This window comes from Topomyia yanbarensis, chromosome 2 (assembly GCF_030247195.1).
Source record: "Topomyia yanbarensis strain Yona2022 chromosome 2, ASM3024719v1, whole genome shotgun sequence".
NCBI lineage: Eukaryota > Metazoa > Arthropoda > Insecta > Diptera > Culicidae > Topomyia > Topomyia yanbarensis.
In genome coordinates this window covers 219,042,935-219,058,755 of record NC_080671.1, presented here as the reverse complement: position 1 = coordinate 219,058,755, position 15,821 = coordinate 219,042,935, and the positions used below count along the sequence as shown (strand labels likewise).

The 15,821-nt window shown below is 36.9% G+C and overlaps 1 protein-coding gene across 3 annotated transcripts in view; it reads right to left on the bottom strand.

Annotated features, from left to right (window-relative positions):
• Positions 1 to 15,821, bottom strand: part of LOC131682914 (serine-rich adhesin for platelets-like) — a 1,216,708-nt gene that overhangs the window by 615,464 nt on the left and 585,423 nt on the right. The gene's annotated exons all lie outside the window — the stretch shown is intronic.

Below are 15,821 nucleotides of genomic sequence, written 5' to 3'. Positions count from 1 at the left end.
GAAAAATAAAGAAATGTGTATTACTACGAGAACACGTTTTGTCACTAGTTGCAGCAAAGTTTTAGTCTGGTGGAAAAAAATTGACTGTTACGAAAATCTCCATATGTTCAATCGCCAACGATTTTCCCCGGGAAAAGTATTTTGTTTTGTTGATGCTTGGAAGTAATCTAATTTCTTATTTTAAGCATGAGCATCAGTATGAGCATGATGACCGTACAATTCGTAGTTTCTACTCCGTGATTGCCCAGAACAAGCGAAATTGAACGAATGAAGTCTGGGAGTAGCTATCCATCCTCAATGTGCACGTTTCGAGAAGTTTCACACCAAAAAATAACGAAATTTAAACGACATGTAAATCAATACGAATGTAAACATACAAAGATTGAATCAAAAATTTTATTGAAAATTACGTTAAAATCAATGCACTCAATTGGAGCATCAAAAACATACATTCATATACTTTCATTTGTGTAATATTACATGTCATGCATTTTACAGCAATATTCGAATAAAATACATTGAAGTCCATTGGTTTTCCGTTTAAAGAAACTGTAATTTTCAATTCACGTGTAAAATTATAATAAAATTCGTTGGAGAAAGCACAAGTCGTGTGTATTTGTGGTTGAACTTAATTTTACATATATATTCATGCTCCAAATATGTGCATAAAAATAAACTTAATATTACAAAATATTTTTTTCTGTGTCATGCTTTTGAATGTCAATAACGGCGACGGCCACGTCCTTACCGTCATCGGAGAAGGGAAGGAATGTTAGTGTGACAAACGTTGTTATGGAGACCGTAACCTGGAAGAAGTATTTGTTAGTGTGATAGGCTAAAAGCTACACCAATATGGATTCACCTTGATAAGTGATACGATCTGTGCAACTCTCAGAGTTGTTATCATATGGTTATTGCTCTGAGCTGCCGATAATTACTGATAGATTTATCGTTTGTTCGATTACTTCGAAAATTCTCAGTTTGTAAAAAAGCAACTTTAACTCTGGACATCCGAATGGCGGGAGTGTTAGTCATGTTGAATTGAATCAGATATTGTTCAAGCAGTATGTAAATGACTTTATTATTCTCAGTATCTTTTACTTTATTCCGGCGAATCACGACGGTCCAAAACAATACAATATAACGAATTTAAGTAATATTTATCAATTTATAACGACAGCAATGTTTTATTTTTCCACGAACGATTGAATAAAATACCGTTTCATATGCAACCTATACTCGCAATCGTTGTTATACTAACTGGAGTTTTTTGAGCCTTATAATTTACGCATTACCTAAGTACCTGAAACGACTGGTGTTGTATTGCGGATATACAACCAAGGACACACGCGGTTTCTTATGCTAACTACTGGAAATATAAACACAGATTGGCAGTGGGGTTGTGGTACCGGTAATACCGGTACCGAAAATCCCGGGAATACCGACCTATTTTTGGTACCGTAATACCAGTACTGAACAAAAACCAGTACCGGTATTTTCGGTACCATGCAATTTTTTATGAAAAATATGTGGGCACTATAGGGGGACCTGTCTCAAAATATTGGTCTGCAAGATGACTTTTAATTGTAATAATTACCTTCTCTAAATTAAACATTACTAGCTCCCGTTGTACTGAACGGTATGTTTAAATTCCTGCTTTATTTTGTCGAAATTAAATTTTAACGATCTTTTACTAATTTTCAAAATATTCACATCTAGCGTAAGGGACGTAAAAATTTGCTATGATTTTTTTTATTAGCGACAATCTGATTGGTTTCCATTATTCACTGGGTGGCGCGAAATAAAACTATGGTCTAAGTCATGTCTTTGGTTTGCTCTTAAGCCATTATTTATAGAAGAACGGATAGCGATTTAGTAGCTAACAATTTTAGACTTGGTGAACTACTCCAAATGGGGCGATTTGTAATTATTGGTGATCGTAAAATTCAGCAATACTCCATAATTTACAGGAAAGCAAGGAGCCTTGGTATGCAGGTCTAAACCAATTTACAGAAAATCAAGAGAGGAAATGCGAGCAACCTGCCATTCTCGCTTTGATTTACTGTTGTTAATAGTGTTTCTTACATTTACCATCTGTTGAAGTCGACAAAAGTCGCACCGCTTAGCAGTTATTGATTTCAAAGTGGCCTAGATTTCGAAATAAAAGAAGGTGCCGCATACGAAAAATATTTTCTGCTGAAATGAGTCGTGCCATTCCGAATCAATTAAAAACAATAAACATGTTTTTTTATCAGCACAAATCAATCATCTGAGTATGAGGTCATCAGTTTGAGCATTCAATTTAACTTTGAAGCTTTTTTCGAATTTTTAAAAAAAATATTCCAGTACCGGTACTTTACCGGTACTACCGGTACTTTACCGGTACTACCGGTACTGAGGGCTTCAGTACCGTAGTACCGGTCCTCGCCAAAAAGGGTCGGTACTGCGAACCCTAATTGGCAGCCGAGAAGATTGAATAGAAATTAATTCATGGATTAAATATAACAATGCACAGTGGTCCAGAATGCGAATTTAGCAGGAATTTTATCTTTTTCTTAAAATTAAACGACTTAGCCTTACAACATGTTTGGCAAAATTGTTGTACGTTTTTGCTTAAACCGCTAATGCTAGGGTGGTTCTAAATTTAGCAATATTTAAAATAGAACTTTTTAACGGTTTGATATAGAGCTTTACTGTCTTCGATGAAGTTGTAGAGCAACACATTTAAGACAAATTTGCTGAAGACATGCAAGCTCTAGCTTTTTATATTTTCCATTGCACGAGAAGTTCAAATGTAAGCTTTAGGGTGTTCCTTAAAAAACGGTTTTAATTCTATAACCTTATATATGGAACCGACAGCATGAAGTAACAAGTTACTTTACGCTTGTCCAGACATGCCGTAGACTCAGGTGATTCGCATTTCTAATGCCAAAAGACCCTGACTCCTACGGTAGCAGACAAAAGGTTAAGTCGCCGGTGAGCTCTAAGCTTTCTCCCTTCAACTCCTTGCTCTCGCTTGACTACTATGGCTCTAAATATTGAAAAATATACTTCACCTTCCAGTCCCTTGCTAATTAAACGCCGTAACAACTGTTGACAAATTGACTCAATAGGTCGTTAACAAAAATTATTAACAAAAAATGGTAAAAATAAAGAAAATAACTTTATTTTTCAACGAATGGAAGAACTAAGTTTCTTTGGAATGTCTATATGGTTAGTAACATGAAGTATTTGATATATTTGTGAACATTTATTTTGAAAAAAAAAATAATAATTCGATAAAACTACAAGGTCCTACCCAAGTAACCAATAAGCATTATAACGTAGCCTAATATCTGCTTTAGATCCACATATAAAGCTGTCCTAAAAAGCCGTGAAGCCCTAAATACTTATTTAATGCCGATATTATGCCAGAAAAGGCGAAATATAGTGCTATTACTGTGCGGAAATTGACAGCTCGTTTCTGCAGTACTAATGCTATTATATAGCAAAAGCGTACAAATGTCAAATTTGAAAGCCTTATATTGGCACTACTAATGCTATTAAAAAGCTTCAGTTGGTTGTCATTGTCCGCCATGGTTTTAAAACCATTTCTTATGTTTCCTTTCGGTATGATGAGCAAAAAGGAAAAATTTTAAAATCAAATATTCTGTTTAAAACCGTAATTGACTCTGTCCTAATGCATTGTAATGAATATCCTTAATGGGTTTTCGTTCTCACATGATATGAATGTTTACGAAAATTACCTTTAGTAAGTCTCGAACTGAGGTACCTTGCCTCGTCCTTCACGGTAAGTGCGCTGCGTTTGCTTCGTGGACCATATTGCATATGTTCGATTGAAATGAAATATGCCGAATATAATCTTCAAGAAGAGTTGCATAACAAATAAACCCACAGCATTACAATAGCATTATATCAGCTTTTTATTGGCTCTATAATGGCATTAAATGCACTTGTAAAGCTTACATGCTTTAAAGATCCTTGAAGCATGTACGCGTTATATCAGCTTTATATACGCATATAGAGCAAGCTATAATGCTATATGTCGGCTGTGCAGTTATGCATTATTGATGCTAATAAAGAGCTTTATTGCGTTGTTAATGCTGTAATGGAGTTTCAATGCAACATTAGTGCAAATGTATAGCCAATATAGTGCAATGGCTTAATGCTTATGGTTACTTGGGTAACAACGTCGTCTGCATCGAAAATTTTATAAATTGTAGTTTGTTTTCACTACTCCGTTGATTATGTTAGACAAAATAGTAAAATTATAACAATGTGCTGTGCGTGAGTAAAGATAGCCATTAATGGATAATTTTTCGTCGGTTAAATACATTTAAATGCAGAATTCTCTCTGATAGTCTTCACTCAATCGCCTACGTAGTCCAAAATATGAAGGAGTTTGACATTGGTACTGATTGGGTCTCGGTTTCGAATTGGAACTTTATTAATGGAACGATTTTTTTATAACCACAATAATACCCTGATTACATTTCGAAGAACTGTATGAGCCAAATAGTTGCAAATGGCTGTAATTTCAGAATAATTGCTAATAAAACTAACTTTCTTACTCGTTTCATTCATATTTTGGCAGTGGTAAGCTTTTTGTTGTAAGCTACGACTAAGTTGCGGGTGAAAAAAAGCAATCAATCATACAAAGTGATGTGTTTTGTTATTGAAATTTATAGAATCAAGAGCTAATAGAGAACTAAGACTATCAGAACAAATGCAACAATTGTGGAACAATTTTTTTAATAACTGAGCATGTAAAATATAAATCTGTTAATTCTGCAATAAAAATTGAACAAGGAGATCGTAAACGAAAAAAAAATATTGATATGTGAATTAATATCTGTGAAATAAATATTTTTTTCGTTAATATTAATAATTTTCTGATTTAAAAAAGTTTCAGCAAATTGAGAACGATGAATGGAAAGAATATTGTACAGTTGCGTTACCAAAGAAGTGTCTATTATTGAATGGAGATTCAACTATTTTTTCTGTAATACATGATATGAAAGGCTTTAGAATTCTACTAGTAGGATTGGTTTCATATAATGAATTAAGAATAGAAACTAGGGGATGAGCAGTAGCTAAACATTGAATTAAAAACCTACAATTTAGTTCAAGAAATCTAAGTTTCAGAGGAAGGAAGAGCCATTTTTGTAGGAAAAGTTCTAACTGGTGTAATTGATGCCCCTAACCTACTCTCGCAAATTAATGTAAATGTACCCCTTAGAAGTTTAAGATCGTGGAATTTTTTAAGACTTGACTATAAAAGTACTGAATATGGACAGAACGAACCCATTTGGGCGATGTGTAGTGTTTTTAATAGTGTGTACGAATTTTTTGACTTCTCTGTATCCAGTGATGTTTTTAGAAATAGATTTAAACAATTAACTTAGTGCATAAGATGTGATGTAGATAATTGTTTTGATTTGTTAGAGGTAAAATTAAGGGGGTTTTCTTTCTCATGGCTTCAAAAAATCGATTTTTACATTTCTTATAAAATAAATGTATAGGCTTCGATCAAACTTTCAAAAAAAATTTCCGAGGATCGGAGGACCGAGTCTTATATATCAATCGACTCAGCTCGACGATTTGGGAAATGTCTGTTTGTGTCTGTGTGTGTATGTAAAGGACAAACTCTCATTCGTGTATCTCAGTAATGGCAGAATCGATCTTAGCCAAACCTATTGCAAATGAAAGGCCTCACAGCCAGACAGAACGCTATTAATTTGTTTTTGATTCTGAAGTATAGTTCCTAAGATAGGGATGTTTTAATGTTCAAAAAAGGCACTTTTTGCAGTTTTTGCCTTTCTCATATAGAAAGGTTATGCAATCACTCTGAAAAAAGTCAACCTAATCCCGGCCCGGAGGGCCGAGTGTCATATCCCATTCGACTCAGTTCGTCGAGATCGGAAAAAGTCTGCATGTGTGTGTATGTGTGTGTGTATGTGTGTGTATGTATGTGCATATGTGTCAAATAATGTCACTCATTTTTCTCAGAGATGGCTGGACCGATTTGCCCAAACTTAGTCTGAAATGAAAGGTGCAACCTTCCCATCGGCTGCTATTGAATTTTGGATCGATCGGAATTCTGGTTCCGGAATTACGGGTTTCATAGTGCGGCCACACAGAAATTTCTCATATAAATTATAGGAAAAATTAAAAATAGAATTTTTATTTTTGATGCTAAATGTGTCCTAGGTGCATGAAACGTCGAGATTTGATGCAAACTCGAAAAAAATTTTGACGACGATTCACTTTTTTGGATTTTGGCACATTTTTGCCTTTCTCATATAGAAAGGTTATGCAATCACTCTGAAAAACGTCAACCTAATCCCGGCCAAATTTTTTTTCGACTCGCATAAGGTTTCTGGATTTTAACAGGGGCGTAGTTGATGGTTTACGGAGAGGGGTTACACCCCCTCTCTACTGTTCACTCCCCTCCTTTAAAAATCTCCTTAAATCACCCCTCAGACCACCACCCCATCCAGCCCTCATACCCCTCCCTTTCAACCCCATCATCTTCAAACCACCACTATATCACAAAGCATACCAATTTAAGCTGGGGAGTCGTTCGTTCATGGGACGTTCGCCCTCCTCACATACCCACCCCCGCATGACAAAATAAGTTAGCAAGCAGATAACATTGATCTAATGCTGATTAGGCTAATGGAGTATGATATTTTTTTTGTTTCAAGTGTTTCACCGTCGACACGTAGCTCATCAAGTTCGTGGTTGGCATGCCATTGTGTATAAGTGCAAAGTGTACTAAGAATGTAATGGACATTTCCACAATTATGTTGAACATAAAAAGCCTCCGTGCCATAATTTAGAGAAATGAGAAAGGCACAATTGCACCGCTAGGTGGATTAAAACAGGTTTTTTGAAACTACCGTCGAAATTGACAGCATAGATAAACATTTTATACATCTTCAGCTTATATGAATACCTTTCGAACGAATTTTAGTTTGTTGAAATCGGATTATTAGCGAAGGAGATATTCAACATTAAATACGGATGACGGATTCTTGCCGTTTCCCAATATCTCGTCGCAGTTGTGCTATCTTATGACAAACGCCAATTTGGGGTGAACTGAGTTAGATATGCCATGTTACTAAGTTTTAAAATCTCCATAAAGTCGCGTTTTCAGAATTTTGAAATTCTGCTGGGTTACTGAGATATAGCGAAACACGATTATGACAAGCGCCAATTTCTCGAGTGATCGAGTTGTGCTATCGTATGAAAAAGAAAAAAGAGACAACATTCTTAGTTTGTTGGCTTGCTATAATCCGAAAAGCTTATAGCAAACCAACAGATGTCTCTGATGACATAGGATTCCTATGCAGATCAACCATAAGCATTAGCTAGGTTCTTGTCTCGGGAGCAAAACTTTTCCTACCATAGTTTTTTTTTCTGGGAATGGTTGGCTTATATATTCATGGTTATTGAACAAATTTCCTTTTGAGATTTCCACTTGTTTTGTAAAGTATACCGAAATGTAGTGATGGATTATGCAAGAAGAGCATTTGTTTCGTCTAGTCACCTGTCAACAATAACATTGTTTGATATACATTGTCTCTAAATTGTCAATGAAACCAATTTTTGTTCATTGTTTTTCCTGAATAAAGGAGGAAAATTGGAAAAACTTTGTGTTCTAATACCATCATTTTGTAACCTGATATTGCTGCTATCGCATGGAAAAGTATGATATTGGACATAGTGATCTATAACGCATAATTTTACGAATCAGTTATAATTCATTTTTATATGAAATCTTCTGTACACATTTGTGACACGTCATACATATTTTATCATCAATACACACTTATGACACGTATGTGAGCGACTTTAGTTTACATTTTAACATATATAGACTATATGTAAATATAGTCAACCGATCTTCGCACAAATCGAGAGTTTACTTCAGAAAAGATAGAAGCATCGAATGCCTTCTCCGAAAAGCTTCTAGCATTTATAAATTTTAAGATATTCAATCTCAAACTTTAAAAATCGTTTTTCTCGAAAAGTGCTAAATGGCGCTTGTCATAAGATAGCACAACAGCGACGATCTAGAAATAAGACCAAAAACATGAAATTAACTATTACAGCCAAAACGGCTAAGCTGAGATCAATAGCATCTTCGGAGAAGTTATTGGATTTAATATGCTCTTTCTTTTGACATTATGTTTTCACTGATTAATCCCCCTATAAGTGAGATATTTTCATTATTTTCTTTTATGTGATTATATTGAGATGATGTCTTCCGCAAACTTATAGCTCTTTCTTTTGTGAACAACTCTGCCGAAGACACCAAATGTCTGTCTTGTATGCTTTAAAAGTTATAGCATGTTATTTATCGTTCAATATAGTAATGGTCCGTTTTAATATAGGGTGATGAGCCTATTTTCACCATACTAAGCAAGGTGCCTCAATAATTCGGTAATTTCTTGCCTTACAATCAATGGAATGCGTAAAAATTGACATCAATCGCTTTGCTTCGTTGTTAAGAACCAATATAACAACACAAATGCGTTGAAAACGGTAAAATTCTCGAGTTTGAGCACAATGAAAACTCGAATCGAGTGCCCCTATTGTTGCGCTACCATTTGACTCAATGCGTTGAACAAAGATGGCAGACACTGCTCTAACCAACGGCTTCAAACGGGTAGGGTGATAATAGAAACATGGCGCAAATAGGCTCATCACCCTACCAGCCGAATTTTATTTCGATAAAACGAAAAAGGATATCAGGACAAATTTTCTACCTACCACCGCTTGGATTAAGCACCAAAAAATTCCAAGTTGCCTGATTGTGTCTTGATCACTTATCAATGTGCAATCTTTCATTTGCCAGTACCTTCTGACAGCTAATCTTCTAACTAATGACCCTTTGATCGATCTTAAATATATCTTGGAAAACGAGAAGCGAAATAAATGACTCCAAGTAAGTGGAAACAAAGTCATCATAAACTCGTCCACAAGAAACTTCTTCGAATACTGTCTACTTGAGGATTATTTTTGAGCAGTGTTTCAAATAAACCACATTTTTCACACCAAGGAGCCTGTTTCCAAAGGAGCGGTGGAAACCAATCATTGTTATGCTCGTTTCTGGGAGTGAGTATAACAATCAAAGCAATCCAAGTGGGTTTTGACTCTCAGGTTTTCACTCCTGGTTTTGGATCCTCCTGTCCACTCCGGTTTATACTTCTTGTTCTGTCGCCTCTTATAGATTGAATTTAATTACAAACCTTGATAACAGGTCTTCAAAATTTGTATGTTTAATTTCTTAATTATCCCAGCAGAAGGTACAAGGTGCGCCAGCTGGATGTATCCTTTTTCAACATTGAACAACTCCTCCATTTTTAGCCGTTTTCACAAGTAAACAAGTCTTTTTAGAATATTCTATGCCATTTATTATAAACCAGGTTTAGAAAACAACGTTGATTAAATCTCCACCCCCATTTGATACACAAAAAGCAGCTCTTTTGCGGCCATTTTGCATTACATTGGACAGAATTTCGGGCATAATTGCAGCAATTTCAGCTCGTATATTAGCTTTGAGTTCGTCAAGGTACTTAGGTTTGCTAGAATACACTTTACTTTTCAAGTAACCCTACAGAAAAAAGTCTGGAACCGTTAAATCCGGAGAACGAAGAGGCCATTCCAAATCACAATTTTTTGAGACAACGCATCCTGAGAATTTGCTCTGCAAGAACTTGATTGCAGTTTGGCAAGATGCCACAAGATTTCGGCATTTGTGGACAGACAAAGTGCGCCAAAATCCAGCAGTAGCGTGCGTGGTCCTCTTTAAAAAATAAGGACCAATGATTGTTTTGGAGCACTCTCCGGCCCAAACAGTTATTTTCTGGTCGTGCAGTGGTGTTTGATGTATAACGTGTGGATTCTGTGTCCCCCAAATTCGACAATTTTGTTTATTTACTCCGCCGGAAAGGGTGAAGTGGGCCTGCTATATTTTTTACGATAAGCACGCAGTTTTCACTATTGAACGATCGTTTTTAATGTAAAGCGCTACGATTTCAGCGCGTTCTTTTGGTGTAAATCGACTTATACCCAAAATGGTTCCAGAATTTTGTTTATCTGTTAAAATCGGCTGGAAAATGGCGGAGTTGTTCAATGTTGAAATAGGATACATCGAGATGGCGCACCCCGTATATATTGCACGGTGTTCCTAAAACCGTTATTAACTAAAAAAAATGACCATAAATTTGGCATACGGCATTCGAAAGATACAGTATCCAAGCATCTTCTCAGTGAATTTCAAAATGATCCATCGAGGGATTCGAGAGATATGGCGATTTGAAGTTTTATGATACGTTTCATAAGGCTACCAGCAAACACCCACGGGTTTGGTCCAATCTCTATAAACAAAAAAATATTTGTCTACTTATTTAGTACGTGGCATTCGAAAGATATAGTAATCAAGTATATCCCTTGCAAGTTTGAAAATATTTCATTGACGGAATCGAAAGTTATAACGGTTTGGATGTGGTATGCGGTCATAGATGGGTTTTCTACCAGACTTCAAGCGTGAATCCATGTTTGTCCATTGACTATTAAGATCGTTTATACGTGTCGCGGTTTTTAAAGGAAACCCTTGCGATTTAATTACATAAATATAATGTACAAATGGTGTTATTTATATGGTGCACTGAAAAAATATGAAAATAGGGTTGTCTACCAAACGTTAAATATAATGTGTAATTCAAAAAAAAAAAAAATAAATGAAAGTTGGAATGTACTTCAAAAGGCCATATCTCAATGGTATGTTGACTGATTCTAATTATTTTTTCATTATTGAACAGGTAGACGTTTCATCGTTAATTTTCATCAAGAAGAATATAAAATAGAGTTGGCTACTTCAAACAATAGACAACTTAATTATCCTCAACTATGTGTATTATCACTATTTAGTAAATATCTTTATATTCAAAGCGACGACCTACCAATTTCTATACATTAGTTGAATGCAACAAACGCAAACTACAAATCATGGAAAAATAAAACCATAAATTCAATATATATATTCAAAAATATGAAGGTATTTGCTGATTCAGATCAATTTATGTTGTGATACGGTTTTTGTTGGAAATTTTGTACAATTGTGATTCGCTGGTTGGGTTGACAGATGTTAAAACTGGGGGATGTTATTAGTAGGGGGATCAAAGGGGATGTTATTAGTACAAGTTCTCATATCTCTAACTATTGTCAGTTTTATTGTCGAATTGAATTTAACATGAGAATTTGACATTCAGATGTCGACAATGGACCAACTAGCGGAGGTACAACTAAAAAGCGGCTCCTGTTAAAAATTGAGCGACCAGCGAATCACGACTGTGTTAGTTTTAACATTTCATATATCCATTATTTGTAGTAAACAGCAATTGCAACCAACTAGTATATAAAAATTGATATGGCTGGCAAATACTAAGAAATTTGGAAGAATACTCGAATATATATATATATATATATATATATATATATATATATATATATATATATATATATATATATATATATATATATATATATATATATATATATATATATATATATATATATATATATATATATATATATATATATATATATATATATATATATATATATATATATATATATATATATATATATATATATATATATATATATATATATATATATATATATATATATATATATATATATATATATATATATATATATATATATATATATATATTGAAAGTAGTGCATTCAAGATCTCATACGCCCTTGCCCTTTTTAAATATTACTCTTGAATAAAACTTGTTTGTTTAATATTGCAAAATATTGCTTATTCCTTTGAAAGTTGGATTTTGATGCACTTCGCCATCACACTTTTTTCACGCTTGCCAAATGAAATGATATGAAATCGACAAAAAATTAACTCTTTCCATTAAATTTATTGTAAAAACCGGGATACTGACAGCCATGCTAACCTTCCAGCTACCAGAAGTAAGAAGAAGTTTGTTTTTGACACTTTTTTATGTCAATAATTTGTCAGGTCGAAGGAGTTGCACCCAGCTTACAGCAGAAAACATCTGTCACGTTACATAAGATCAACTGTGTTTTCTCAAAAATGAATAAAACTTTAAGGTATTCACAATACAGTTTCAAAAAGTAGACTCAAAGTAGTAAGAAAAAATGCAGGTTAGACATTGTATGCATGCTGTTGGTGTGGTCAACAAAACTTTTTCGAATTTTTGGTCTGTCACGTTACAAGTTATTTGGTTTCCATTAATTCACAACTGAAAATAAGCAATAATCCACATTCATCTAAATTTTTCAAGCAATATCATCAAATTTAAATTAGACTACGATAAAAAAATGTGGTTGCAAGCAAAAAGTTGAAAATGTGGATTTTGTTTACCTTTTTATCTTCTTACGGTCTTTTAGTCATTTTCAGATCATGCAAGTAGCATCAACAAACTTTTATAAATGACAGACATGGATTTTTTTCTGGGATCTCCATTCATATTTTTTAATATTAGTGGTTATATGCATACGAAAAACAAACACTTGACGCAAAATTTGATAAAAAAAATTCGCCTGTGGTTGCCATTTTCGGAGCCTTGACCATATGTGAGCGTCTGTGCATGGTTTCTTGTTCTTTGGGACGAGATTATCGTACGGAAGAAAGAATACGTCGGACATGTTGAGAAGCGTATGGGATCGAGATTACGAAAACTGAAGAAAGAAAACAAAGGTATCGGTGGGAAAGGGAAAGGTAAGTTGAAGGACAAATAAATCGGCCAGTTAACTAGATTTCATGGGCTGGCGATTTGGAGAAACTCAAATTCTGTAGAACATATGCGAAGTGCAAACTGGGCTTCCCTCGAACACTGCTAGTCATCGAACAAAAATGCCCAACACTCAAAGTGTTCACCCGGCGAGGACAGTTTTTGCAAGTGGCGTCAGGCTGAAGTAAAAATAACTTTAGAATCTTTCGAACATGTCAGGATCTACGAAAGTCTATCATCTAATAATTTATTGCACACCCAAAACATCAATGTGTCTCTGAATAGTGGAAACTGTTCCTTAGCGCCAAAACACATGCACAGATTCTGGCAGGCAGGTGGTCAATGTTGTGACTTATTTGGCAGTCAGTTTCTTCAACCAATGATTTTCATCGATCTTACAAGCTATGGAGGCGATGGGAATTACCTTGGAGACTGAACCTGAAAGATGTGCTACTCGACTCGACAGTGAACGTATAACTCGTTCTGGACGCAAAGTGGGTGTAGCGGCAAAACAGGCCCGAATTCAACAGAGAGAGCAAAATGTGCAAAGCCAAGAACATTTTCGTGATGAGGAGTCTCTGCGGACCCGGTATAGTAGATTATCTAGTAAGTTATTACTATCGAGTTATACACTGTACTTTATCTTGCATACCGGCTGGCGACGATTATCGAAGTACTCTTCCCGTCTCGAGCCACAAGCCCCTGGCCACCTGCACTACGAGACAGTGCGGGCACGGCCGAAATGGTGGCTCCGGTGACGAATGAAGAACTGCTCGCAGTGGCTAATTCCCTAGCAATGAACAAAGCTCCAGGGCCGGATGAAGTTCCAAACAGCGCTCTCAAGGCAGCGATCATAGCGAACCCGAAGTGCCGCAATAGCAGTCGACGCTCTCTTGCATGTATAGCTGACGTGGCTGCCGAAGGTCAGCTTGTCGTCTATAGTGACTCCGAGAGACTTCAGACTCCGCTGTGAGGTGATCACGACTTCTCCCACATGGATAACTGCATATTGTGCCGACTTGCGGTTGTTGACGATAACTACCTCCGTCTTATGCTGAGCGAGCTCCAGGCCTCTCGCGCTCATCCATTCCACCACCGTGTTGATCGCGTGTTCTACAGTTAGTTTTACCTCAGGGATTGACTCCCTGTAGACCTCCAAGGTTACGATCTTGACCCCAGGAGGGAACTTCAGTCTCAGAACCCCGTCATACATGAGGTTCCATAGCACCGTACCCCACGCCTTCTTTGAAGCCGTGTGAAAACGAGAATTCGGCATTTACCGACCTGGGACCCTCATCATAATTCAACTTAGAGTTCCTAGTAAGAGTAGAAAAAGGTGGTTTGCTTATAGCCTTTGTGGAAGCCGGTGTCAAAGTTGGCGTGGGGTACATTTGTACCCCAGTATACGGTTGCCGTTAGTGTTTCGTCACATTTCTGGTAACACTGTTGTGAATCAGTTTGTTTATTTTCGTTCTCGTATTTTGGATCGTTTTTTTTTGTGTATATTAAGTGATTTCTCAATTAGAATAGAGTTTGTGCCCTCGCCTAAGCTGCAGTTATTGATCAATTGACTGATAATTTGTGATTCTTGGTCGTGCGGTGACAATTGATAAACATTTTGTTCTCCCAAAGTGTCGTCGGTAGTGATAGAATCCTTGTGGTGAAACCGTGGATGCATATCGGGAAAGCTTACTCGCGAAGTAGCTACTGTTGCCTACCTGTAGGCGATTCGCAATGGATTCGATCTGCCTGCAGTGCTCCGAGCCGGTAACCACTTTGAATCAGCTGAAGTGCCAAGGATTTTGCGACAGAATCATGCATCTATCGTGTTCAACGCTCACTCGTCCAAAATTGGACATGATTAACGACTCAGCGAATATATTCTGGCTTTGCGACAGCTGTGTGGATTTGATGAAATCCTCCGCAGTGAATGCAGCTTTTACAGCATTGAGCGAAGCGTTCCGTTTGCTGACCGACACACATAAAACAGCGCTTGAAGCATTAAAGGCTGAAATGGAGAAAACCAGAAAATCAGTGGAATCCGCAACGACATTGCCTGCAACTCCCATATCATGGCCCGTTCCAAATAGAGCTGGAGCCAAACGTGCTCGCGAGACGGAGGATGATAAATTTCCTTCTAAATCCGATGTCCCCAGTCTAACGTGTGGCAAGAAAAAGGGTGATGTGGTAAAGGTACCCACAATCACTGTTCAACCCGCTACTAGTAAATGCTGGATTTACTTGTCACGAATTGCTACCACCGTTTCCGAAGCTGAGGTTGGTGCTATGGCTAAGGAGTGCCTTTCAACGGACGATCCGGTCGAAGTGAAGAAGTTAGTGAAAAAAGACGCAAATTTGAGCGGGCTTAATTTCATTTCTTTCAAAATTGGTGTTGACCCTCAACTTCGTGAAATGGCTCTCAATGCCGATACCTGGCCGGATGGGATGTATTTCCGCGAGTTCATCGACTTTCGGCAAGAACGTAATAATGACGGGAAGCATGGGTTTCGGAAAACACCTCGACTGGGATAAATCCATCGCAAATAGCAGTTATTTTAGACCACGCACCGACAATTCGCCTGTTGATCAACGGCAACCGGGACACACCGTAGAAAGCAATATGGAATCCCCCAATCCTCCCAACACAGTCGTGCCCCTTGCAGTCAGCAGTATCTTCAGTCGTCCCGGCCCTGTGTCTAGAAATGGAGAGGGGGACTTCCAAATTGCCCTCTTTGGCAAGTATTTTCAAAATTATGTTGATGAATCAACCGTTTTTCCTGATGGAACTGTTTGTTCTAACTCGAATGCTTCCGACTGTCAATTAATGAGTCATCGCTGTCAGCTGTCAGCTGGAAACCTCCTGAGGAGCACTCCAACTTCCATCACGAGTGCTACCAATTCATGCAGTTCACCCGCTCCTTCCGCTGTTAGCAGTCATTCCAATCGCCCCGGTGTACATTCCAGACGAATGAATCGAGGAGTGCCGGTCAGCCTTCCGTGCCTAAAATCGTCGCCCATCCACTTATACTATCA